The sequence below is a fragment of the Thermobia domestica genome, chromosome 17, assembly GCF_964235325.1.
Source record: "Thermobia domestica chromosome 17, izTheDome1.hap1.1, whole genome shotgun sequence".
NCBI classification, from domain to species: Eukaryota; Metazoa; Arthropoda; class Insecta; order Zygentoma; family Lepismatidae; genus Thermobia; species Thermobia domestica.
In genome coordinates this window covers 102,499,765-102,526,422 of record NC_137470.1, presented here as the reverse complement: position 1 = coordinate 102,526,422, position 26,658 = coordinate 102,499,765, and the positions used below count along the sequence as shown (strand labels likewise).

The 26,658-nt window shown below is 35.3% G+C and overlaps 1 protein-coding gene and 1 long non-coding RNA gene across 5 annotated transcripts in view; one reads left to right on the top strand and one right to left on the bottom strand.

Moving 5' to 3' along the window:
* Window positions 1–26,658, top strand: part of LOC145673925 (uncharacterized) — a 1,349,238-nt gene that overhangs the window by 368,246 nt on the left and 954,334 nt on the right. The gene's annotated exons all lie outside the window — the stretch shown is intronic.
* Window positions 1–26,658, bottom strand: part of LOC145673927 (uncharacterized) — a 259,021-nt gene that overhangs the window by 43,722 nt on the left and 188,641 nt on the right. For 2 of the 4 annotated variants that reach the window (XR_014128867.1, XR_014128865.1), the window contains exon 2: window positions 1,433–1,761. The exons of 1 other annotated variant lie outside the window; for it this stretch is intronic. This is a non-coding gene — a long non-coding RNA (uncharacterized LOC145673927). The remainder of the gene's footprint in view (window positions 1–1,432; window positions 1,762–26,658) is intronic. One more of the 4 variants, XR_014128866.1, reaches the window with a different exon arrangement.

Genomic DNA, 26,658 nt, shown 5'->3' with positions numbered 1-26,658 from the left:
CTCTAAGTCTTGTGTTTAATCAGCGTACGGAATTAACTTTTTTCTTACGCTCAGAACGGTTTAGAAGGCTGCCAACAAATTATAATCGAAATTCTTAGAGTGTATTTATAGAAGACTAGCCGAAATGCCGTTCTTCGCACGGAAAGAATAGACTTACGGAAAATATTTGAGTCTCTTTTCTCCTTAGGATACACATATCAATAAAAGTATATTAATAAAAACGCATAATATATTCTATTTTTTGGCATACACCCTTTAATAAAAGTCACTTGAAAAGCTTGAAGTATGTACTAACTATGTTCAAAAGTTCATTTCAAACTGTTGAACTGTTTTTTACGTGATGCGATCATAAATAACATGCAACGTCACTTTCAGTGTGAAGAAAGAAATTGTTGAAAATATTCCCTCCATCTTAAAGCGGAAATTCTCTAAAACGCTGGGACACGGTCCACTTATCTTTAATGAGGATTTTATATTACCAAGTTTCATCTTCCTAACTTGACAGGATCGTGAGATATACTAAACTTTGACCCCCGCTCCCTTCTTAGAATACTCATTTTAATTAAAGAAATATAATAAAAGCTCAGTTCTAGGTATGTAATAACTATATTCGGCGGGAGTTTATATGAATCGAATCCCACATAAAACTGTAAGTCCACGTCTCTCTTACTGCTGAAAGGGATGCTAAACTCAAATCAAATGAAGTAGAGAAAAAGTGATAACTGTATTCAAAAAACATTTCAAATTGTTCAGCCTTTTTTCTCGTGAAGCAATGACAAGCGATATCGTTTCCATTTCTATATAACAGATCTTGAATTTTAACTACAAAATGAAATTTGCGATCGGAGTGCCATTTCATGAAAGTCACTGACTTGTCATATGCCCCTTTTATAAATGAACTAGAACCTGCTCTGAGAATAATCGTTCAAACAAGGAAAACAAGTACGCGATTAAACTTTTTGGAAAAAAAAGTAGGAGCATAGTTTCATGTTCAACTTCGTGGTTTTCTGACGCGACACATGTGTCTTGAATGAACTTTAGATTAAAGGAGTTTCTCTGCATTCCGTTCACTCATTACCATATGCTTAGAATACTCACAGCAGCTGTCAATTGCACATCATAATGTATGAAATATGCATATGGGTATTGCTAAGCCAGCTAAATGTCAGTTATCAGTCAATAGCCTTGACAATCTCCTGGATGGTAAAGCATACAGCTAAATGAATTGACCGAATTGTAAAGAATTAACGTTTGAAGACATTCTGCTGAAGTTGAGAGAATTTTAAAGGAACGTCGTATCTTTAACTTTATTCAGCAGGTGAAATCCAAACTTAGAATATTTCTCCACATAACCGGTACTATGCATAATACTTCTAAAATGAAACTAGAAATACAATAAATTACAAAATAAATAAAATAAATAAATAATCACATGTACAATGTCTATCTAGAAATAACTGGACTGGAGGCACTGACAATTTATTTCTCTCATAATCTAGAAAGTACGTGATGTCACCTTCACAGTAATCCCCATTCACTTTAATATAATTTTTTCATTCGTGTCTGTCACGTCTCTATTTGCTGTAGGAAGAATTCTGCTGGGATGTTGTGAAGCTCAGTCGTCACGGCCTTCTTGATGGTTTCCATGCCTTCAGAATATCTCTTCTTGATAAACTCCTTCAGCTTGTGGAACACAAAACGATTACGGAGGTCAAGATCCGATCATTGCTCTGTGTTCCTCGGTTTTCACAGCTGAAGAACCTACCAAAACAAAGTTGTAAACAAAACAATGTTGAAATAATAACTAGTGCTTTCGGACAGCTAAGAATATAATCATATACTACCAAGACATCATATTATACGATTAAATAATCAACCTTCCCTTACCTGTATTTACCAGTTGCTCACAGAGCAGATCAAACCCGGATATCTTTTAAATACACCTCGTACATTTACAAAAGATGATGGTTTAAGTACATAGGAAGCTAGTTGTCAAAGTCGTAGAAGGTATTTATACAGATGAATGTGGACCAAAGTAACACTGAAGTAGTTCAGTGCAGTAAAAACGGAAAGCATTTTTTTTTCGAAAAATTGGGCGTACAAATGTATGTTTAAATTTCTCATTATTCTTGCTGCTTGCTCTTCCCCCACCGTACCCCCATTTTTGTAGTATTACGTAGAGATTTTGTTTTTGAAATCAAGGTACCAAAGATATCAGTATTATACAATATTTAAAAAGTAATGTGGAAATGAGTGGCTGTCTTTCGCCTATCGAGATTTATTAGTTCAAAACATTTACAGATGGTCAGAAAAGATTTGAAGATGAACCACATTGAGCATCACTGTCGGTCGAGAATCTCAACCAATGAATACATGTAAGCTGCTGTTGAAGCGCTTACTTCGAAACGCCTGAGAATTACTCTTATAGAATACAATACGCGTTGGAAGTGTAGAAACAGTAGTGAAAGGTAAAGACCATATAGCAAACGGTATGTTAGGTGAGTTTCCAGCCTTAAGAATAACTTCTGTGATATGAAATTATAGAGACCATTTTCTAGACCCTACTGTGACCTGTGATTAAGCGTGGGTACAGTACTTCCCTTTGTAAAGGAATTTTCAGGAGAAAAGAAATTCAGTTCTAGTGAAAAGATTGTCGACGCTGCCCAAGAACGTGGCAATATAAGAACAAAAGACTGTTACACTTCTATGATAAAGAAACTTTCTCAATGCTGGAGCAAATTTATTTTATTAATGGGAGTACATATAAAAATAGCGTATAAGTATAGCTTGTCTGTGGTATAGACGAGGGGTTCTCAGCCAATGTGTCGCGACACAATAGTGTGTCACGCAGTCCCCTAAGATGTGTCGCGAAATTTTGGAATTTAAAACATCATGAAGAATTTAATAATAATTAGTTAGAATCGAGACAGACTGTACCAGTCAACACCTCCAGCGATAACAATAATGCACAGTGTTATATACTGAAGAGTCGTTATAAAAACTGATCAGTTTCTTTATTATAACTTATTATTATTATTATTATTATTATTATTATTATTATTATTATTATTATTATTATTATTATTATTATTATTATTATTATTTATAATAATAAAATATGAAACAGGTGTGTCGCGATGTCCTGAACTTTCAGTAAAGTGTGTCGTCCAGTCAGAAAAGGTTGAGAACCACTTGTATAGACCATTTTATTGTAACACTAATATGCAGTACAGACATTCTTGTTCCTATTCGACGTAAATGGTTGGATTTCCGTAAAATGTCTCGTATACCGCATAACATCTGTAACACTATAAAAACCGGAAATGGCTGAAATTTACTACTACGTTTGGTTTCAATACCAATTTCCAAATAGTAAAACTATAACTGATATCATGATGCAGTTTCCTTGCAATTGATTTAGGTTTCCAAGAATACATTCTATCTCCCCCTTTAACCCTCTATTCAATCCGCAAGTGGTTGAAATTAACGATTTTGGTTTCAATTTTTATCATCATACAAAAAAAAAAAAAAAAAAAAAAGAAGAAGAAGTAAGGGGTAACAAGTAATGGCTTTCTAATATGAATTCCGAGGAACAGGTTCTACCTTTGATCTTATTACTCTACTGTAACAAGTAGTTATAGATGTATTACTTCAATTTTGAGTATTGAGTTCGCACAGTTTGGAAGTCTACCATAGTTTCAGACTGCGAAAGGAAACTCATTATTATTATTATTACTAGCTGAACCTGCGTTGTCTACTTAGCGCATCGTTCTGTTATGACCATGAATCTCCTCACTGTGCACGTCTTCTTACTCACATAAGGAAAAGATAGAAGACTCACAAAGGAAGTGAATTGCTATGTATAGATATAGGAGTGAGTTTGTAGCAAATCTGTAGAAGTAGCACGATACCAAGTGGAAATATTTTTCTAATAAATCCATATTTGTCCGAGTACGCCTCATTGCGTCACTAGAGGCCTTTGAATTTGCCAGCATGCGATACGTCTTGCCATGCGATACGTTTTGCAATATTTTTTATTAATAAATCCATATCCGTCCAAGTACGTTTCATTGCTTCTCTTGAATCCTTTTAAGTTGCCAGCATGTAATAACTTTTGATATTCAGATTTAAGCAAAGCGCCTGCAATATCCGCCAACCTGCCATATGAAGTTCTCTACTAGTTGTCTAACACCGTAGTTTCGGCCTGCAACAATCTTTATCTTATGGGCTCAAAACGGCCCTAAAATGTTGAATAGAACAATAACTACACCGTTTTTGAAAATTTGAATGAGAACTGGACAATCTACACAAAATTTGGAATCGACCAGTGAGAACGGCACGTTTCTAGTACTTTTGGTTTTCGAGATCTCACTGTCGAAAGGATTGGGGGCAAACATATAAATCTATCATTTTAATATATAGACTAACTGAACCTGGGCTCTCTTCATAGCGCATCGTTCACATATGAGCATGAATCTCCTTGCCACTTCTTACAGACTCTTTGCATGTCCCTTTACAGACACAAGTAAAAGACGTCTTGAAAAGAATCGGCAAGCGGTACCATAAAGTAGAGATTTTTTGGTTTTTTTTTCAATATCTCTCACCGTTTGAAAGATTTGAGCCTACTTCCGGTTGGAGTTTTTAATTCATGTATGATCAGTATTTTCTTTCTTCTTGAAAACACTCCGAGCAATAAAGATTTATCTTAGACTGGAAAAATGGTTATCCTTTGCTTTTCATTATCATTTAGCCATAAAACAAACGCCTGAGAGACATAGTACCCCTATACAACTGTGTTGTTGGAATGTATAACTTGTAGAAATGAAGACTTAAAAATTTCTACACTTCCAGTGTACCCCTAAAAATGTAATAAAGAAAGAACGGTCATGTTTTTAGTATTCAATTAGAACTGAACAATCTGCACAAAATTTGGAATCAACCAGTGAAAACGGCACGTTTCTAGCACTTGGGGTTACCGAGATCTCATAGTTGAAAGGATTGGAAACAAACATATAAACCTTTATTAAGAGACAAACATATAAACCTAGCATATTAATATATAGACTAGCTCAACCTGGGCTGTCTACTCAGAACATCGTTTGGTTATGACCACGAATCTACTTCCCACTGTGCATGTCTTCTTACTCACACAAGTAGAGGATAGGAGACTCGCAAAGGAATTGAATTGCTATGTATAGATGGTGGAGTGAGAAAATTTGTAGAAATATCACAATATCAAGTGGAAATATTTATTCTAATAAATCCATACCCGTCCGGGTACGCTTCATTGCGTCTTTTGAGGTCTTTGAAGATGCCAGCATGCAATACGCTTTGCCATTGATTTAAGCAAAGCCCCTGTAATGTCCGTCAACCCGCCGTACGTAACTTCTCTACAGGTTGCCTAGTACCGTAATTTTGGCATGCAACTGTTAATCTTATGGACTCAATACGGTACCTAAAATGTTGAATACAGTGAAACCTGTCTTTAGCGGAATCGAGCGGGACTAGCAAAAATTTCCGTTAAAGTCAGGTTTCCGCTTAATAGAGGTAGACTTTTATTTAAAAAAAAACACACACACACATGCTTATAACGGACATACTGAGAAAACATACTGTTCTACGTAGCTTGTTCACTTACAGTACTTCTTTCTTCTACTAACTAATACACACACAAACACAAACACACACACACACACACACAAAACTTAAAAGGAACACAAAATATGCTATGTACACGTTTACTGTATTTTTCCAATAGTCAAACAGGGTTTTCTGTATGCATTGCTGCTTGGCTGCTTGACTGTTCGCATACGATGTAGCCTGAAAAACTACACTAAGTAAATCAGTCGTTATTCCCTAAGGCAAATTGTTCAGAAGGTTTAACAAAAGAACGAGGATTTATCGCAGACAGTGTAATATATATGTTTGCCCCTCATACAACATCTAAAAATTTTCTAAACGCTGTAGTCCGAAACTCAGAATTTTCCGTTATTAGGTTTATTTTGCATTGCGTTGTCCGCGTAACACAGTTTCCGCTTAATGAAGTGACTTTTACATATTTTTTTACTCCAAAATTCATGGGACCGTGAAATATTTCCGTTTAAGACAGTTTTCCGTTTAATAAAGGGTCCGTTGAAGGCAGGTTTTACTGTATAACAATAACGACACGTTTTCTGAAAATTTGAATGAGAACTGGTCAATGTACACAAAATTTGGAATCGACCCGCGAAAACGGAATGTTCCTAGCACTTGTGGTTTTTGAGATCTCATTGTCGAAAGGTTTGGAGACAAATATATAAACCTAGCATTTTAATATATTGACTAGCTGAACCTGCACTCTCTACACAGCGCATCATTCTCATATGAGCATAAATATCTTACTCATTCCTTACAAAATATGTACATGTCCCTTTAAAGACACAAGTGAAATACGTCTTGATAAAAAAAAATCGGCAAAGGATATCATAAAGGGGAGATTTTTTCGATTATTTATTCTCAATATCTCGTACCGTTTGCAAGATTTGAGCCTACTTCCGGTTGGAGTTCCTAATTCATGTATGACCAGTGTTTTCTTTCTTCTTGCATGCAGTATGTAATAAGCAAATACATTACATAAACAATTAATTATAATGTCAGTTACAGTGAAACCTGTCTATGTTGGCCACCATCGGTTCCATCGAAAAGTGGCCAACTTACAGAAAATAAGTTTGATTTGTGTATTTTTAGAATAGGATTTCTAGTATTACTTGATTGTAAAATTTTAATAAGCAGTGGTACGACAGCTACTTATGAATAATGTGTATAGAGTAATCATAAAAATATACAGTACTAGATTTCTCTGTAAATTTGGGGGGGGGGCATTCAGATGTAGAAGGTATATATATGAAGATTTTAAGACAAATTGCACTCAAATTATACCAAATATTGTATACTCATAAATAAAATAGGGGGCCACATGAGCTTTGGGGGGCCCGGGCCCCCTCGGTCCCCCCAGGATCGGCACCCATGATAGTATGTTTAATATACATATGTGCATACCTTTCTCTTCCTGAAAACTAGTATGGTACATTGGATTATTCGGATTGAAAACACAATAACACAAACAACCATGAAATAGAAGTGTATGTACGCAGTTTATTGAAATTGATATTATAGCACACAGTTATTCAAATTGAAAACAAGAAAAGCTAAATTATAAATTGAGAAATTCATATGAGAATTTTCCGGAATTACTAGAGCTCCCCACTGATGAGAGGAGTTGATATAGCTAATGGTTTTACCAAAACAGACAGGGTAAACAATACGTACAACCATTTCCTGAATTCCTGTACGTGTTTTTTCTTATTCACATCTTCCTTCACCATCCCTTTATGAGGGTAGTGTTCTGGCCATTGACCTCCAAGAACAAATAGTGCGAATCTATGGTTCTTTGTGTCCAGTCACAAATACAGAACATCTGCCTCTCATATGGGAATTCGAAAGAGTTAAGAAAAATAATAAGACTGTATTTTTCGTGGCCAAGATACGCAAGGTAAATTTATCATTATCATCATAGGGTAAACATTGCTTCAGTGTGGCCAACTTCCAAGATAGACAGGCGGCCAAATTATAGAGTAGTAAGTAACGAATGTCTTATGGGAGAACGCAGGTTCAAGACGAACTAGGCCAAGATAAGCAGGTGGCCAACTTAAAGAGGTGGCCAAGTTGACAGGTTTCACTGTATACTCATACACAGTGTGTTCGAAAACCACACCAACAGAGTTAGGGTAATCATTCATCACAGGAAAACATGAAAAAATATAGATCATCATACATGTACAAATGCGTCCTTTCTGAGCTATAGACCATTAAAAAGTAGTCCAAATCAAACCACTTGGCGCAACAGCCCCTTTTGAGCCTGAACCGCTCCAAAGCCATTTGTGGGCAACCGGCTGAACTACGTCCAACTTAGCGTCGAACACGTAGTCAACACACTGCGTTGCCTTGTCATTAATAGACGTATCAGGAGGTTTCTAACCCTAGTGGCCGTCAGGTCTTGTGTTCACCTAACTCCCCAGGTCGCCTCACGACGCTGGGTGGACACCGAAAATTGGGAAGTACCGGCCAGGAATTGAACCTGGGACCACGTGGACTTAATACAACGCTCTAACTACTAGGCTACGATGTCCCCTCATTAAAAAGTAGTCGGGATGAAAAAAAATAGACAGAACGTCGGAAAAACAAAATAAACTTTTTTTTTTTTTTGTAAATGCGATAAACATCCACTTAATAAAATGAAATTGATACTGTACTATACGCTTATCAAGCTTTCCATTTTGCAATAGCAAGACGACAGTGCTCAGTATGATTAATGACATATAGCCTAAAGTATGATTACATCTTCAGTTTTTAATTTTTGTTCAACTATAATACTGTGTAAATATGAGACATATCAATAGATAGATCACATCGTGCTAAATATAGAATGACATGCTTGTAGGTAAATTATCGTTCGTAATTTTCAAGAAAATCGACAGAAGGTATTCTTCATTACAAACAGTATGCAGCTAGTTGCAAATAATAGTTTTTATTCTATTGAGACATGTTATTTATGCACTTTTTATATATCTAACAAAAAAAACTGTTGGAGATTGCATCTAATGCTGTTCTTCTATCCTAACGTTGGCATACATACTTCTAACAACAGGGTTTTTACTGATCAGGGAAGGTAGAGAAAACTCGGGGAAAATGGTGAAGGTCAAGGAAGCTCAGGAAAAAAAAAGCATTGGAAATCAGAGCAAGTCAGGAAAATCTTATAAAACATTTTTTCTAACACAATTTCAGCTTAGCCAACCATTATAATAGAAACAAATGTAAAGCAAAGGGAGATTACAACTCAAAGTGATAATACTAAAAGCCAAATAAGTAATATTGCACAAGTCACAGATCTTAATTGAAACAAAATGTGGATATCTTAGTGTAGTGTTGTCACTTTATTAATGAATGTATTTATTTATTTCGACTTGTTTGACATGTCGAAGTTAAGGCTATAAAAAGCCTTATCTACCACCTATACATGATACAAAATTCAAAATTCAGATAATATATTTTCCAATAACAAAAAAGTTAGAAAGTAAGAAAAAATACAAGAAACAGACGCTCACTTACACACACACACACACACACACACACACACTCTCTCTCTCTCTCTCTCTCTCACACACACACACACACACACACACATAACACACACAAATATTACAGTGCTACACTAGAATACATAGTGTTACAATATATACTAAATGTTAAATTTTATTTCCTTATGACGAGCTTCTCTATTGGCTCTTCAGTCTCTGTGTCCATTCAACATTACTTCGATAATAAATTGTAAACTGGCTTTTTGAAAGATGCTAGAGAGTTTGACTCACGTAGCGAGTTTGGGAAAGTATTCCAATCACGACACGTTGAAATTATGTATGACTTCGATGAATACGTAGATCTATGAACAGGAATTGCAAGCTGGCTATTAAAACGTGATCTTGTGTCCCTATCATGGAAATCGCTTTAAAAATTAAGGTGTTTTAGAAGGTAAGAAGGTTATGTAAAAGTAAGTGTTTTGTAGAGCAGTACCAACGAGTGCACTTTACGTCGTTGCAGCATCTTCAGCCATTGTAGCTTTTCAGAGAATGGTGTTACATGATCGGAGAATTTTAAGTTAAAAATAAAACGTATACAAGCATTTTGCACTTGCTGCAAGGTTTTGTAAATGCATATGAGCATCAGTTAAGGCAGTGTCACAGTACTCCAGATGTACCACTAGAGTTTGAGCAAGAGATTTTTTTTTTTTTCAACTGTGTTGGTAAAAGAGTTTTTTAATTTGCTGAGAGAATGAAGAATTCCAAAAGCCTTCTTGCATGATGCGTTAATTTGATCAGACCAAATCAATTATTTGTTAAGTATGACGCCAAGATTTTTCACAGAGGAAGAGAAGGGCATATTTCCGCTTTCTAAAGTTATATTGGGAACAAGTGAACCATCTATTAACGTTGTTGCACGTTTGGAAGTAATTAAAATTGACTTTGATTTGACTGGATTTATAATCAAACAATTATCTGCTGACTATTTAGCCAAATTACTCAAGTCTTCGTTCATCTTTGCTACACATGTATCTATTTGCCTTGGTGAAGAAGATAGATACAATTGAACATAGTCCGCAACTTGTGATACTTACAGTGCTTTAGAGATTGCTGTAAGTCATTAACTTAAAGATAGAAAAGAAAAGGCCCTTAAACACTACCTTGAGGAACCCCACAAGGGAGGTTGCGCTGACCAGAAACTAAGTTGGCAACTACCACATACTGTTTTCGGTCGCATAAATAATTTTGGATCCATTTAGTAGCTGAAGTAAAGAAGCTAAATATTTGTACAAATTTCTGCAGGGTTAATTTACTTATTGCTAGAAGTTCCACTCTAGACATTATTTTTACTAGGAATAGTCTCATACGAAATACGAAATTAAGCTCTGCGAGTAAAGCTATAACCATTGTTGCCATGCAAATTTGTTCAATGTAGTACAGATTTGGAGGAATTAGTACTAATGTAGGGAACACATTTTTAACCATAATTTCTCAAGAATGTGGTCGTTTGAAATAATGTAGTTTTAACCATTTACGTTACAAGTGTTGTCAAGGTGCAAAGTGTAGTCAATGTAACTTAAAACTTCCTCGGGCTACTGGCTACAAAGAATTATATTGTAAATGGAAATCGACAGTAGCTGTTTGTTAGCTGTAAATGCAAAATGTAAGTTCAAAAACTATTGATTTGTTTGCTCTGGTAGGAAAGGAAGTCCATACGGAGTGTGATACCAAGAGTTAATACATTGAATAAATCTATCTCTAGCGACACCAGTTTCTCCTGTATCTGGAGTTGAAAAATGCAAGCATAAATGCACACTACTACCAAATTACTATTTGGTAGAAGTATGAAAAGATACTACTGCCAAATTACTATAAGAAATGCCACAAACTGACTATTTTCCAACATTGCTTTATTTTATTTTTCTTTCTTTCTTCTTTCTTTTGTCAGAATTTACAGTTCAAAGGAAAACAAAAATATGTTGATCGTATTTTTATTCCGAACGTTAATTCTTATGTGCTATTATAGTGTGTAAGCTATACATAAGTTTAGCTATTGGTAAGGATGATGAATGTAATTTTCATGTAACTGGGAGATTTTTTTCGTAAAAATTTGTGAAAACCTGTCTGTGAAGAAATAATTATATATATATATATATATATATATATATATGTGTGTGTGTGTGTGTGTGTAAAAATAGAAAAAGAGAGAGAGTTTGTTGAAGTGTTTGAATATGTATGAGTTACCATATTTTCACAAACTTAAAATTTGGTAAATATCACAATATCTCTATATCTACGTACAAAAAAGTACTCTTTACATTATTGTTCATAAGATTTTATACATGAAACAAACATAATTGATTCATAAATTATGTTGAAGCGTTGAAAATCAGCGTACATAATAAAGTGAAAATAGTTGGAATATTTGAGCCATACAACAGGTAATAGAAACTAAGTAAATTTCAGTTGAAATCTGCGTAGTCGTGCTTGGAATATGCTTTCATTGTTCAACGATCTTTTTGAGAGCTTTTTCTTCATTATAGTATTGCTATATATGTGAGATGAAAGCGTTTGCTTGGTATTTGATGCTTTATTCTAATTACAAGAGTATATTTCTCGTCCATAGTTAGAAAATCCTCTATGTCGCCAAGCTTTCCAACAACTAAAGGAGATAGACTCAAATGTGGCAGTGTGAAAAATATGTTGAACCCTGAACTTGCCTCTTTTTTAAAAAAAAAGAAAAAAAGGAAAAAAACGAAAGGAAAAATGGTGACCCTTATTCTTCAATGCGAGAGGAAAGTGTATTTTTGGTGTTGTAAATATTTAATCTAAAATTACGTGATGGCTTGTTCTTATTTCGCGTAGGTTGAAATGAATTTTTCGCACATCAGGTTTTGTTGGACCATCGTACGAGGAGATGGATGCCAGAGTTGATCAATAGAACGTTGCATCGTTGCCGAGAATAGGTAACTCGGTTCGCAGACCAACGTTATTCTGGATGATTCATCTAAATCATTCAGTGAAGTAATTTTAAACTTTCTATTACGTTTGTCATTATTGATCTGCTTTAGATTGTTTCATTAATCAACCCAAAGCTTTTAAAATGTTCACTCGGTAAGATGCAATTGTATATTTTACTATTTAGTTTCGATATGCTATGAGAAGAATACTTAGCTTAATTGAACATAAAAAAAGTTTTGTATTACAAAGTAGGACATATAGCTCTTATACTTGAGATCTTCGGCGCGTAAATTTATCCAAATAAGATTACAAGCAGTGAACTATAGCTGAAGAAATGTATCATGAAGTGGTTAATGGTATTACAATTCTGTTTCATGCCATTAGTAGAGATAGGATATCCATACACTAAATTCTTTGAAAATAGGCAAGCAAGTGGACATTTGCAGTTCAAAAACAGGCAGTAAAACTTAACTCGAAATAATCAAACATTCGGTCACACTCAAGAATTAAAATTAAGCCTGAAAATTGTATAAATTATCAAGAGACATCCTGATCGTTGTTTGTAGAGAGCAACTTAAGAAAAGAAAGAAAGAAATGAAGAAACAAGGATAAAAGTCTTTCATGTACTCCTATTTCCAGGGATGTAGCTTGGGCACATTTGAAGCACACAACATGAGGATCAAACTCACTTGACACTTTTTTACATTTTATTATTTATTCAATTGTTTTTAACTTGTCCAACTTCTTATTAAACACAATATCTCGTTCACATTCCTCGTGCCGATATTCTTTACTTTATCGGGGTGGAGCTTGATCTTAACCGAATAGAAGCTTAGTTATTGTAATTCTTACACTTCGTAGAACTGACAAACCTCTATTGAAATAATACGCCTGTGTTGTTTTCCCAAGGAAGTTGTTATTTTGAACGAAATGCAAGGAATATGCAATGTTCGGCATTTAAGTGATGATATAAGCAATGTAGAGCAAAATAGGCAAAATAAATTTTGCTGAAATTGAAGTATAGACTCTTCAAATGAACTTCAGTTGGTTCATTTTCATCAAATCTTTAATATTAAGAAATAGGCATTTTGCTTAACATCCGGTTTCCAGTATTACAGGAACATCATATCAGTAGCAAATGCCTCCGCATATTAGTATGGAACATACTTTGCACCCCTAAAGCAAATACAAAATTCTGCATCTTTCTGCCGAAGTATTCAAAGGATTCATACAATAATACTTAACACTCCTTCGGGATGAAATTTCTAAAATTCGCGTGGGTCAATAAGTTTTTTTGTGTATCAGAAACATTGTATATTATTTTTCTTTATTTTTGATATTCATTCATTTCTGAACTTTACGTCTCACAACTGAGCCCTTTAGTCTAAAGAAGTCGGTGAGATATGAACGTTGATAATGAAATGAGGGTGAAAGAATAATACCCAATGCCTATGTCCTAAGCGGAATTTGAACACGCGACAAACATATATCGAATTTTTCTCGTGCTCAGTGGTTAAATTAAAAATTCTCCTTATGTCTGGTATATTGAATTTTTGCAAGTAAACAATATATTCGTATGTTCGACAGCAAGAAGTGTCCGAGTACCAAGTTTTGCGCCTTTATATAAAGCATTTCAGAAGAAACATGTGATAAGAATGAAATTTGTACCTCTCCCTTTCTTTATAGCATTGAATTTTCAAAAATTTGTTTTGCCTATAGCAGTGTTTTTTTTTTTTTTTTTTTTTTTTTAACTTTTGCATGCATTGTTCCATGTTTTCTGTAACACATACAAGCGTGAAATAATAAATACTTCGCATACGGTGTTTCCGAGCACGACAAACATTGGAGCTGGTGTTTCCTGACGCTTCGGACTTCCCGTTGACGCATTCCCTATTCACTGCTGTCACAGTTTGCCTTTTGCCTACTCTGAACCCAGTGGTGCCCACCCCCCTTATGTCCTTGACGCACCCCTCCCCGCAGTTGTCTATCCATAGGTGTTCTTCAATGAAAAATAAAATCTTTTCGATTAATTTTTACACCCCCTCAAACATTAAATACTTCGCATACGGTGTTTCCGAGCACGACAAACATTGGAGCTGGTGTTTCCTGACGCTTCGGACTTCCCGTTGACGCATTCCCTATTCACTGCTGTCACAGTTTGCCTTTTGCCTACTCTGAACCCAGTGGTGCCCACCCCCCTTATGTCCTTGACGCACCCCTCCCCGCAGTTGTCTATCCATAGGTGTTCTTCAATGAAAAATAAAATCTTTTCGATTAATTTTTACACCCCCTCAAACATATTTATATAGATTTTTAACCCCCCCCCAATATTTCAATGACGCAGTTTGCGTCATAGCCCCCCGTTGTGGGCACCCCTGCTGAACCTTACCTTTAAGTCAAATTATATCTGAGAATTCCGTTGGAAGCTTGTTTGAGAATTATGTCCTTTAGGAAATCCCTTGCGCACACATTGTACATTGCTGATATATGCATATCTGAATGGCATATGTGTGACTCCTTTTACGCTACATAGATCGCCACTTCACAATTTCTCGTGTTTGAAATAACGTGTGTTTGCAATGAAACTTTTCCACGCGTTTCGGCAGCCCTAACTGTGAAACTAAGCACTTTTCTTTACAGGTCCAAATGAACTGCTTTCTTATCTTGGTATAGGGAATCACCTCCCAAGTGTTGTTAATGTTGTTTTGAAACACCTTTTATAAAGAAATTTTGTTAAATCCAACTCCTTAGAAACGTTTGTTTAGGTTCTGGGACGAGAACGGAACATTTTCAGTTCCGTTACCATTACCATAATAAACCTATCAAATATTTGTCGTTGCATTGATTTATAATAAAGTTCCAATTTTCTTAATGCCATCATTCAGGAATAAACTATAGTTAAAAAAAAAAAAAAAAACTACAGTTCCTTTGAGGTTCTACTTTTTCTGTGTGCTTACTGTAAAAAAAATAGTTTCGGTTTACCTAAGCTGTGAATATATTGCTGCCTCGACCTTCTTTGACTTTGTGTAAGGAGTTGATTTCAACAGAGACCCGCTAGGAAAACAAGCTCAGAAGGAGATGGGTGTTTGACGGTGGAAGTGCACAACTCATGTCGACAAACATTCTCTCCCTTTCATGTACGTAAGTGCAAATGTTAATGCACCTTTTAAGTGTATACGAGTAAATGGTATGGCATTTAACAGTTCCGCGTAGGCCTAAGAGTTAGAAGTCGTCTAGTGACGGTGATAACTTCCAAATGTCACAGAGGTTCACATTTCAGCTTGGTTCGTGATAATGGTTAATAAAGAACGAAGTTGCATTTGTAATGTGTATTTCTATGAAACAACTGTTGTAGCAATAATATAATAAAAATTGTTACGTTTCAGTAAGTGACCAATTTTGGGTGATCTGTGGGTGTAATGAAATGTGTTTAGGTCTTATTTAGAATTGCTTTTTTTTTCACGTGCAAACTATGCTATGCATAAGTGTGGGAAGTCCTATGCAGCGACTATATTCGTCCGTTCGTTGACACGTATTAGAGGGGGAAAAAAAACAAACATAAAGGGATGAATTCATCGTCCCAAAAATAGTTTTCATCTTGGTCCTTGTCCCTGCATTCAAACCAGGAATCATACAGACCTGCTATATCAAGTTTCAGTATTGGTAACTAAAGAGCAAACGCGATATTTTCCATGTTTATGCAGCGTCCCAGAAAACAGATTTCATTTCAATTCTTTTATCGCTTTATTCAAACTGGAAAAGTTCAACTTTTTAAAAAAGTAAATGGAAAACAGATAATAGTAGAAACCTTACACTTCCGATTTCAAATGGTATCCTCGTACAGTATTTTAGCAGTTCTTAAATTTAGTGATTTTGAGGACCTCTCTGATATTATATGTAGTTTGCTGGGCCTCTAACGATTTTTGTAATAGAACGTAAGGAAATGTAATTTATATAAATTACATCTGCACTATACTCACAATACGTGCAACATGAACACTGAGCTCCCTCGTGGCTAAGCGATTAGCGCCCGCGTGGAAGACACTTGTTCGATTCCCGATGCTCATATGGTTCGGATCCCACGCTAAACTGTAGGTCCACGTCTTATGATATCGCTGCTGAAAGGGACTCTAAACTCAAAATTAAATCAAATCAAAGCAACATGAACACTGATGGAATTTTCTCTTGGGTGTAGTCTTAAATGCGCACACTCCTTTGGGGTTGGAGACCAGGGTTTGATTCACGGTGGGGCTCCATGTGGTGCGCATCTCACATTAAATTGTAGGTCCATGTCTTATATAGCTTCAATGCTAAAATGGGCGTTAAACTCTAACCAACCAACCAATCAGCGAAACAGTCATTCTCGGTGGAACGGATGTGATTATTTATTGTTTACAATTCGCATTTTGATGACAGTCAAGTGCTACCATTTTACTGTAGTAGAATATTTATTGGGATTGAAAAACACGATTATTTTACTCGTTTTCTCACTCTAAAGTTAAATGAAATGGAGTTTGATTTGCGAGCCTCATACGCTCAAGGACTTCCAGGGGTCCATAGACCAAAGTTTAAGTGTCGCTGCCATAGATCATAAACGGCGAAATATAGCGAAAATTAGTTTTTGGATATGGATTCACAGTCACGAGATGGGTTTCATCTCCATCGTTATTCCTGTATTGAAACCAGAAATTATAAACCTATCACATCTGATTACAATATTTTATCTTTATATTGTAGTTTGGAAATTTTGTGTAGTTTTACGATTTGAAACGAAACACTTGTTTCGCTGAGGTTTCTTGTCGTACCAGCCCAGTACCATAACTTCCTTCTCTCTTCTCAAGAAAAGGCTGGTAGTGGCAAACTGAAAAGGACTTTCCGCCTGTTTCACGTTAGTTGCTTGACATGATGATATAATACTGTAGCTTTACTTTTCTGGTCTTCCATTCTCACTGTTTCCTCAACGTTTCCTTTCAGCTGTCTATTCCATCCTTGAGAAGTAAATTAAGGTTGTTTTGAATTAGCACTAATTACCAATAGATGGCAGCACGTATTTCTCATTTTTCCAATCCATTTTTGTACGGAGCACCAGTATTCCCAACATTGAACAAGAGATAAATTTCCAAACTTTGCCGCAAAACAAATTGAATCAATAAATCAGAGAATAATTCGTGTCAGTTTTTTTTCTTCCAAACCACGTTATACATAAATGTCAGAATTAATATAGAATGGCTCTGTCCGTCCGCCCATCTATTTGTCCGTCAACAGGTATCAGATCAGAAACGGTAGCATATATCGAGAAGCGGTTTTTTGCAATCGATTCGATGCCTTAAGAGTAGGATCTTTCTCCTCCATTTATGTCTTATTCATCATCGGATGGAATGAGGAATATACATTGCCAAAATTGTAATAAATGAAAAATCTTAGAATTTGCATAAAATTTGTGATATGATGTATTTTTGACAATAATAATAATAACAATAACAATAAAACAGCGACTATTCCAAGTATCGCATTTATCCATTCATTAATTGTTGTCTTGAAATTCCTGAAAGATTGTGGCATTTGAAAATATTAAATTCATCCATGTAAATCTTAGTGTTGCGATTCCATCATCTAATTGACAGCTGTATGTTTGGATAAGGTTAAAACAAGGACGTGTGCTAGGCAGTTAACCCTTCAAGACTTTCTTGTAAGATTGTGTGAAAATATACATTCGAAAGCTTTTTTTTTTTTTTTTTTTTTTTTTTAAGTACAGTTCAGAATTTGTTCACGAATTTGAAACAGCAAAAACTGAACCTCAATACAAGGAAAGAGCAATATTTAACTTAAAACGGCGTTTATATAATTGATTTTAAGGGAGGGGTAACTGTCAGGGGCTCTATTTGCAGGACTTTCACTTTAATAAATATTGTTCTACGTTGGTAAAAGTTACTTTATAGTTGCAAACAAAGGTTGCGGATAAAACAACTACAATAAAATACAATGTAATACAAATACACAATGACACAAACATACAATTGAGAGAATCGATATATAACATAACTGCCTTTCGGTTTTCCATATTCTAAAAATGATTTTCAGTTTTCTTTGAACAGATGTCGAAGATTTCTCTTTTCCTGTCCAAAGTTATGAATTACTTAATAATCAGAGAGCTACTTACTCTCTTTTCTCTGTGGACAGAGCATTCGTAAGCTATGTAATCGTTTTCCGCATTCCATTTTCGTTTCATTTTCACCTACCAAATTGCGATTATGATTTTTATGAATAAAAATTATGATTTGTTAAGTTCTTAGTTAATGGTTTCATTACATTACCCTACCAACTAGAAGAAACATCTCTGTGTATGTCATTAGTTTTTTTAATTTCTTAGTTCATAGTTTCATAACATAAGCTTCTACGTAGCCAAGTGGCAAAACATTGGCCTTCAATACGTGTGCCTCTGATAGGAGCACAATGGTGTTACGGCTCCAAGCCAACTGACAAGTTACATGTCTATACGGAAATGAAATATTTATTTTCATGATAGTTTTCATTTCTCTGTTTGTAAAAGAGTAGGGGTGTCAAGGGGGGACGCTTACCTTTTTCCACTTATGGACACCCTTGCCCAAATAACTAAAGATTTCAATGAAAACGAAATGTGGTACTGCTCGGTTCTATTTGATTGTTATTTGTGTGTGTGTGTTTTGGCAGGGAAAGATTCTTGTATTTGTCCTCTTTTCGAAAAACCCTGTAGAAACATGAAGTAAGATTTTTCAAGCGGTGTTGCTCATTAAGTATTCAAGACTTGAGCACGAATATCAATGAGCCGAAAGCGTTCCAACAAATCCCTTTCGTGACTTCCGGCGGAAGATTGCATTTGGAATTTTTGGAGTTGTTTCCAGCTCATTCACTGTTGTAGAAATTACATAATTTCCATTTGCTTTTAGCTCCATTGTGTGCTTTGATTCACTACTTTGTTTTGGAGTTTGCTTTGACTATCGTGATAGTTGTCCCACTCCAGAGTCCAGTAAATTTATCATCAGATACAAGAATGTTGGCAGTCATTTAGTTTAGCTAGGAGTAATGCCATTTTCATTAAATAAAGGAATTTTTTAACGTTTGTGATTTGTTATTTGCGGGAATGATACGAAAATATGTGCAAAACAACTTAATAAATAAAACATAATAAAATAAATAAAATCTCATCGTTATATTCTTTAGGCAATAGGAAATGTATTCTACAATATACATAAGCGTTCATGCCGAAAAGTAAATCTCCTATAAGGGAACTTTTAATTTTCATCAGTAGCAACATTAGCTAGGCTTACTTTGAAAATATAGTAACTTAGGCCTAAATAATATATCCAGAGAAATATGTAAACATTTTATTAAAAATAACGTCTGAAACGATTCCTTAAATACACAGATTCTAAAGGTAATTTAATGATAAGTATACGAAACAAATATTAAATTTACTTAAACTAGCGCATATAGAAACTATTTGAATTTTAAACACAAATAAAACAATATACATATTTGTACATTATATTCTTTCTTCTTCTTTGATGTAATTTTTGCATTGCCATTAACAGCCATTCATTAACGCATTTTCCCAAACATCTCCCGTTATCTTTTTCTTTTTAAATCTGTATCAATTCCGTTTCGACTCCTTTGACCTTGGACCATTTATATGACCTTTTCGCTCCGTGTTGAGCATACAGTTTCCTCTAATATTCACAATAAAGGTAAAAGTTATCATCCATGGAATAACCAATAGGACTATCCCAAAATTTGCAATTTTGTGGTAACAGCAGTACTTTATCTGATTTTAGGGGATCTACTGATAGCTCTGTCTTTTTATCAACTCATTACCTCAGGAATAAAGCCTTTGTTATCTACGATTCTTACGGATTCTTAGAGTGATCGATAAATGTAGTTCACACTTGGCGGGCGCTTCAATTGCACACTCGATACAGTGTTACACTCAATTCTCCACAATGATTGAACAGCAGAGTCTATGTTTTGGTGTGGGAGGATGTAGATTTGAGTAATTTGCGTTTCGCCATCTCACGTGATTCTTCTCTGGTGGTTTGTCGGGGTAAAAAATAAAACTGCTCTCGTATAAAGGTTTGCTTGTTCTTCACGAGACTCGAATCCAATTATACTGGAAGAGACATCTATGTAAATACAAGCATGCCTTTCAACGTTTCCAGGAAATAACATAATGAACAGAAAACAATTTCAGCGCACCTAAAGGATTTCTTGTGAGTAGAAATACATACTACATAATTTTATGCAGCAAAGTTACGTATAGATAATGACATTTGAAATGCGCGATCATATATTCACTATTAATATTTAAGTTAACGTTCCCTGTAGGGATCTTTCACTGAAAAGTAGGGACGTTTTAACTTAGTTGTAGAGACTTAACAAAAAAAAAAAAAAAAAAAAAAAAGTGGCACCACTGCCCGAGAGTCTGACTCGAAAGTCTGGGTATCTGTCGCAGTCGCAGATGATTTTGTGTGAAGTTAGAGGAAACTGACACTCATATGAAGTCCACTTGATAAGATCATGCCTTGAACTAGTGCTGCTGAGATTGGAATAATTCATTATTGGAAGTTTCGAGTAATTGATTCTTTGAATACTCGTTACTTCAATAATTATTAGGATAATGAATAATTGAGCTGTCTGAAAAATGGACGAACTAACTCCATTTTTATGTTTTGTGGGAATTAGCATTTTTGGAAACAATGACAACTTGGCACGAACTGCTGCCTTTTGCGAAAGGGGTTTCACGTGGTTATTGTGTAGGTTTTTACACTTAGTTTGCTGTGGCATAAGATTTGGTGAGGAATACGCCCAACTCAAGGTATCTCATGCTTACACTCAGAAATCGTTGAAAATGTTGGTTGTTCACTCTGGTTTCAGACAGCTCAATTATTCGTATAACAAACATATATTCGAGTAACAGCATAAAAACTATTCCAAAAATAAATATTCGAATAATTTTAGCAGCTCTAATTTGAACTTGATTTGACTTCGACTTCGATTTTCAGTGAAGCGCCCTTTGAGCAGCGAGGCTATATGACACGTGGACCTACAGCTTAACGTGGGATTCGAACCATATGAGCTCTCACTGGGAATCGAATTGTTTGATCCTCAAATTCGACACTTAAAAGTACGAACTATACCTCTGAGCGAGCCATTTTAATGTCCGTTAGAATATAGTCGTAACCATTACACTATAATATTTCCTTAGGGTTTAATTACTTACTTTTTTTTATAAGGCATTATATGCAAGCATACTTTCTGTAAGAGACTGATAGATTACTTGGGTAGAACCTGGTGAGGTAAGTGTAGCTACTTGAACAGTCCTGCATAATTATCTATGCGCTTGATAACTTAACATACTTGAAGTACGAGTTCTGTGAAATGACATAGCGACAGTGTATAGAAGTTCTTCCCCTACTGCATCAATTCAAGCATTGTAATTATTATTCGTGACACGGGAGAACTCGTTAAATACGGAGAGACTTCGTTAAGGTGGGACGCTTGAACTAGTGTCAGGACAAGAGTGAAGGTCGGTCACTGAAGACGAGGACAGTGTTGCCTGGCTTAAGGTTTCTTCTTCACCAAGCATCAAGTAAATTCAGTAGAGATAGAAGCAAATGGTGTTTCAAACAACACTAATCTATAAAGAACATCTCTTAGAAGCTCCTAAAGTGAAAAAAAATGTACAAAATGTAGTTGAGTGGTTCGCCAATAATAATAATAATAATAATAATAATAATAATAATAATAATAATAATAATAATAATAATAATAATAATAATAATACTTCTGTAGCACGTGAGAAATTTTCATATACAACGGCCATCTTCTAACTTATTAGTCATATATACTTTAATATTGTAGATCACCTACAACTTTTTTCTAATATTTCATTCCACCTCATTCAAGTCTATCACAATACCTTCCTAATCAGTTTCCTATTTTAAAAAGAAAGTCCTCAGCGGTAGAGCGTTCAACTCTGGTGCATGGGGTCATTGGTTCGATCCCAGCTCGCGCCAACTGAAGTTTGTGGTGGACAAACACCACGTGTATGGCTTTTCCCGGGTTTCTCCCGTGTCCTCCCACTTTCTTCAATTCCACCATTTCATTCATTTCTCATCATCACCGTCTCCTTTAGGATAACCGGCATAACTGTGGGACGTAAAACTTAAAGATTTCATTTCATTTGTTTCAGATTCAGATTGACTTCCCTTTAATTCCTTCTTTAAATTCAAGTCTTCTTCAAATCAACACTTTGAATTACGTCGTTCCTCATACAAAATCATGCCATGAATATGATTCACCCGATAATTGTACATTAACTTAAAGGTCCACATATCATAGCCTCAATGCTGAGTAGGATGTTAAGTTTCGATCCAACAATATAACATCCAGTTATGTTTCGTAATGTTAGATTGTATCAGAAGCAAATACATTTCAGCTGATGCACACATATAATAGGAATATTTACTCAAATAATCTAATGTGTATAATATGGGTAATGAAGAACTTCCTAAATTACACTGCACTAGTGGATATGGAGGGTTAAGCTACTAATCGTCGTTCTTGCTGGGTTGTCCGGTGACTTCGGTTTGAAACCAAGTGTTTGACATTACTGAAAGTTTCCCAGAGTTTTTCCTTGGTTCTACCAAGTGAATGCCAGATGATATATTCAAATATAGTCCTGTTCGACTTCCTTCAATATTCTCTTCCATTGTTGCTGATTGCTAATTATTTCAGTATAAGTTGGTTAATTTTCCGAGGGTCGCGTCTGTACATCTAACCTTTCCTCCTGCGTCCGACGAATCTGGAAATTTGTTGAATAAATAAGGAGACATATACCCATATACTCAATTAAATACCATAGTTCCTAAACCATGAAACGTAAAATGTGTTTGTGTTTTCTGGTCCAGAAAACACAGTGTGTTTACTTTTAAGCGTTTGCGCAATATGAATGTAAATTGTACTGTGCCCTCTCAATTTTTAGGTTGAAGCCTTTGACGATCTTCAAGACACATGCTGATATAAAGCGGAGATGTTTCCTTATCTTTATACTGGATTTGAAACGCACGTGCAATTGTAAATTTTTTCATGATTCGTTTGAAGATGGTTGTCAAATTTCACATGATCTTCATTCATTCTCTTTAACAATGACTACGGGATTTAATCGTCACGTGTGCTGCTTTTATAATGGAATTCTTTCTCACATATGCTTGAGCCGCCTCGGAAACAGCTACACGAGAGGCCGCTGTGATTTAAAAAAAATAGCATGCATCTATAATGGTTTTCAAATAAAGTGTCATTTTAGTGTAGGCTCTTCCATCTTCATGCTATTGCTGTTGTCATTTCTTTCATGTGTTTGTGCCTCTTTTGTGATATGATAGAAAGATAGTACATTTCTGCAGTTGACTGCAGACACATTTGCTCCTCGAAAGATCAACACCAATAACCGTAAAGGATATCGTTAACGAAACATATAATAAATGTGCTACCCTATATACAAGCTTATTTCCTCCCACTTGCCGAATTATATCATTGTTACAATAAAAGACGAAAGGTGCTTGCTCATTCCCCTTTTACAACTATAGAGATATATAATGTTTTTATTTTTAAATATATGTGGTAATAGAAATTTACTATAAATTGTTTATTTTCGCCTTTAGACTTTTAAATCACGCTATATGTACACAAGTATCGGAAGTCTTCCAAGAACTGCGATATCTGTCCACAAGTAGCAGAGCAAAAATTGTAACAGATATCGAGAAATGGTTTTCTTGAGTCGAGTTCGGGGTTTAGAGTTCCTTTCGGCAGCGGGCATATATGTAAATGAAACGCGGACCTGCAACTAGAGTGGGATTCGAACAATATGAGCTTCCATCGAGAATCGAAGACGCGTACACCCTAACCAAATAGCCACAAGTGAGCTCCAACGGTTTTCTTACAGGGTTTTATTAATATTGAAACAACCACGATAAGACGATTTTTTTCGTTATAGGGAAACTTACACCTTCATTTTTTTACCGTTTTTATCTTTGAATTGAAAGAAAAAAGTTATTCAACACCTCCTCTATCGTTATGGATGAAAATAAATTAATAAGATACTGTAGGGTATTTTATTTCATTCTATGACGATGTTTGCAAGTATTTGCAGTACATTGTTATGCAATGCAACGTATATTACGTATTATGTATGAGAATCAATATACAAGAGAGAGTTAGAAGTTTTGTAATATTCTAGTACATAACATTTCTGTATTTATTACAGTACAATGAAACCAAGTTAACATTCAAAGTATAACCCCTCGTGTTGGACAGTCTGCAGCCACCATCCTACCAGTTCCTCGATTCTACGTCCATTACCACGTTCTGTCCTTAGAGGCAAAGAAGTCGCTCACTGCTGTTTCCACCTTCTGCTGGTTGGTAAGCATTATGATGATTTCAAGAAGTGTTCCATGGCCCAAAAGCAGTAGTAATCCGAAGGGGCCATGTCGGAAAGACTATACGCCGAGGGTGACATAATTTCGATGATATCAAGTTCCTCCATTTGTGTTAAGTTTTTGAGGCGAGTGTTGTATTGCGTTATTCTGTTGCAGCAGAGTGCACTTTCAGTTCACCAATGCAGGATATTTTTGATGTAATTGATATATATATATATATATATATATATATATATATATATATTCTTTTATATATACACTAAACGCTTATCACGCGTATTTTGCAGCAGTTGTCGGCACACATTCTCTGTACACTGGGCCTGAGCTGGATTCAACTCGTCTCACAGTTCGGCAGCTCCTGATGGTTTTCCCGAGATCGTGAAGATGGCGCACTACAGTGGACTGAGACATGTCGAGTTGGTTTGACAATCGTCGTGTGCTGGTGAACGATTTTTCCAACGGCGTATCGTATGATCTCAAAATCTGTTACCCTGGGGCGGTGAGATTTTGGGTCTTCGATTTATATATATATATATATATATATAACCTGCACGGAATCTCTCAAACCAACAGGTTGCTGTGCAATGTTTCACTGCACCTTCTCATTTTGTATGGCAAATGTTTTGGGTTGCTGCCACAGCGTAATGCTCGAGTTAGAACTCATCCAATAACAGTTCACGTATCAGACGTTGTTGAGCACTCGGTGTTACTGTCATTGAAAACTGAATGAAAATACTGTCGAAGCCGGGACCTCTGTGTTAAATAGTCTGCTTCCCACACTACTTCTTGGACCAGTTTTATCTTGTACTTACGGTCAATCACGGCGTATAAATGCACCTGCTGTTTGGGTTCTGGAAATTTTGGAGGACATGCGACTTATCCTTGTATTATTAAGTAATAATTTACACCATACAATATATCAGAATGATCTTAGAAGATGTCTGAAACACGCTAGAAACATAAATCTGGGGTTGAGAAGTAAAGTAGTATAATTCATAAAATATTAATTTCACAGGAGAAGCGAAAAAGTGTTTGCAAGACAATATTTTGTTGAATTGCGTCGATTGTTTATTGACGGAAAACTTGTTCACTTTCTGCTGAACAGTTGTCCACATCTCAAAACTTTCCCAGTGTCCCTCATACTAATGTAAGTAAGAAAATAAATGATAAATCAGTTTCGGCCAAAAAGTGACTTGTCATAGTTTACCTCTCTGCCCCAGAAATTCTAGTGTTTCTGATATATTTTGAGACAGTAAGTACGCCAGAAATTTTTACTTGGGGGAGTGTTCAAAATAAAAGGAGGGGTGTGCTCTCAGAATAGTGATATAACTTTTAAACAAACTCAAACAAGAAAACAGTATATTTTGTTACGCAACTATTGCAATACTACTACTACTACTACTACAACTACTACTACTAATAATAATAATAATAATAATAATAATAATAATAATAATAATAATAATATCAGCTCTTCGCAGTGGTAGGTTCAATGAAGTAAGTTCACACATTAGGACATTTATTATTATTATTATTATTATTATTATTATTAAACTAAAGTAATACAGAGAAACCTCTCAAAACGGACATCGGTGGAACCGATTATTTGTCCGTAAATGAGAGGTGTCCCTAAAAGGAAGTGTTCTCTCTCATAACACCACACCACACATATTTATGGCATGGAAGAATAAGAAAGTTTGTCCTCTTATGAAGATGTCCATTATTGAGAAATGCCCGTTAAGAGTGGTTTCACTGTAGGAATTATCCTCCACTATTTTACCCAGTAATTACATGTAAATTGATTACATACGAATTATTGTAATTATTTTACAAAATTCTGCTATTATTTCAATTTATTCACCCCCAGCAAGTTTTAGTGGGTTATTTTTTTCCAAAACATTAATTGGGAAAAAATTCCCTCGTCTCATGCTGAAATCACATTCGTTTAGTAATTAATACTGTACATAGTTCCAATTTCATTATTTTAATATTCTAACCCTGTTGTTAACGTTAATTGTTATAATATTATTTGATCTCTTAATCTCCGTTCCTGCCCCTTCCTGGCTACGTTATTCTCTCTGAATATCTTTCATAAGAAAATTATTCATTGATGT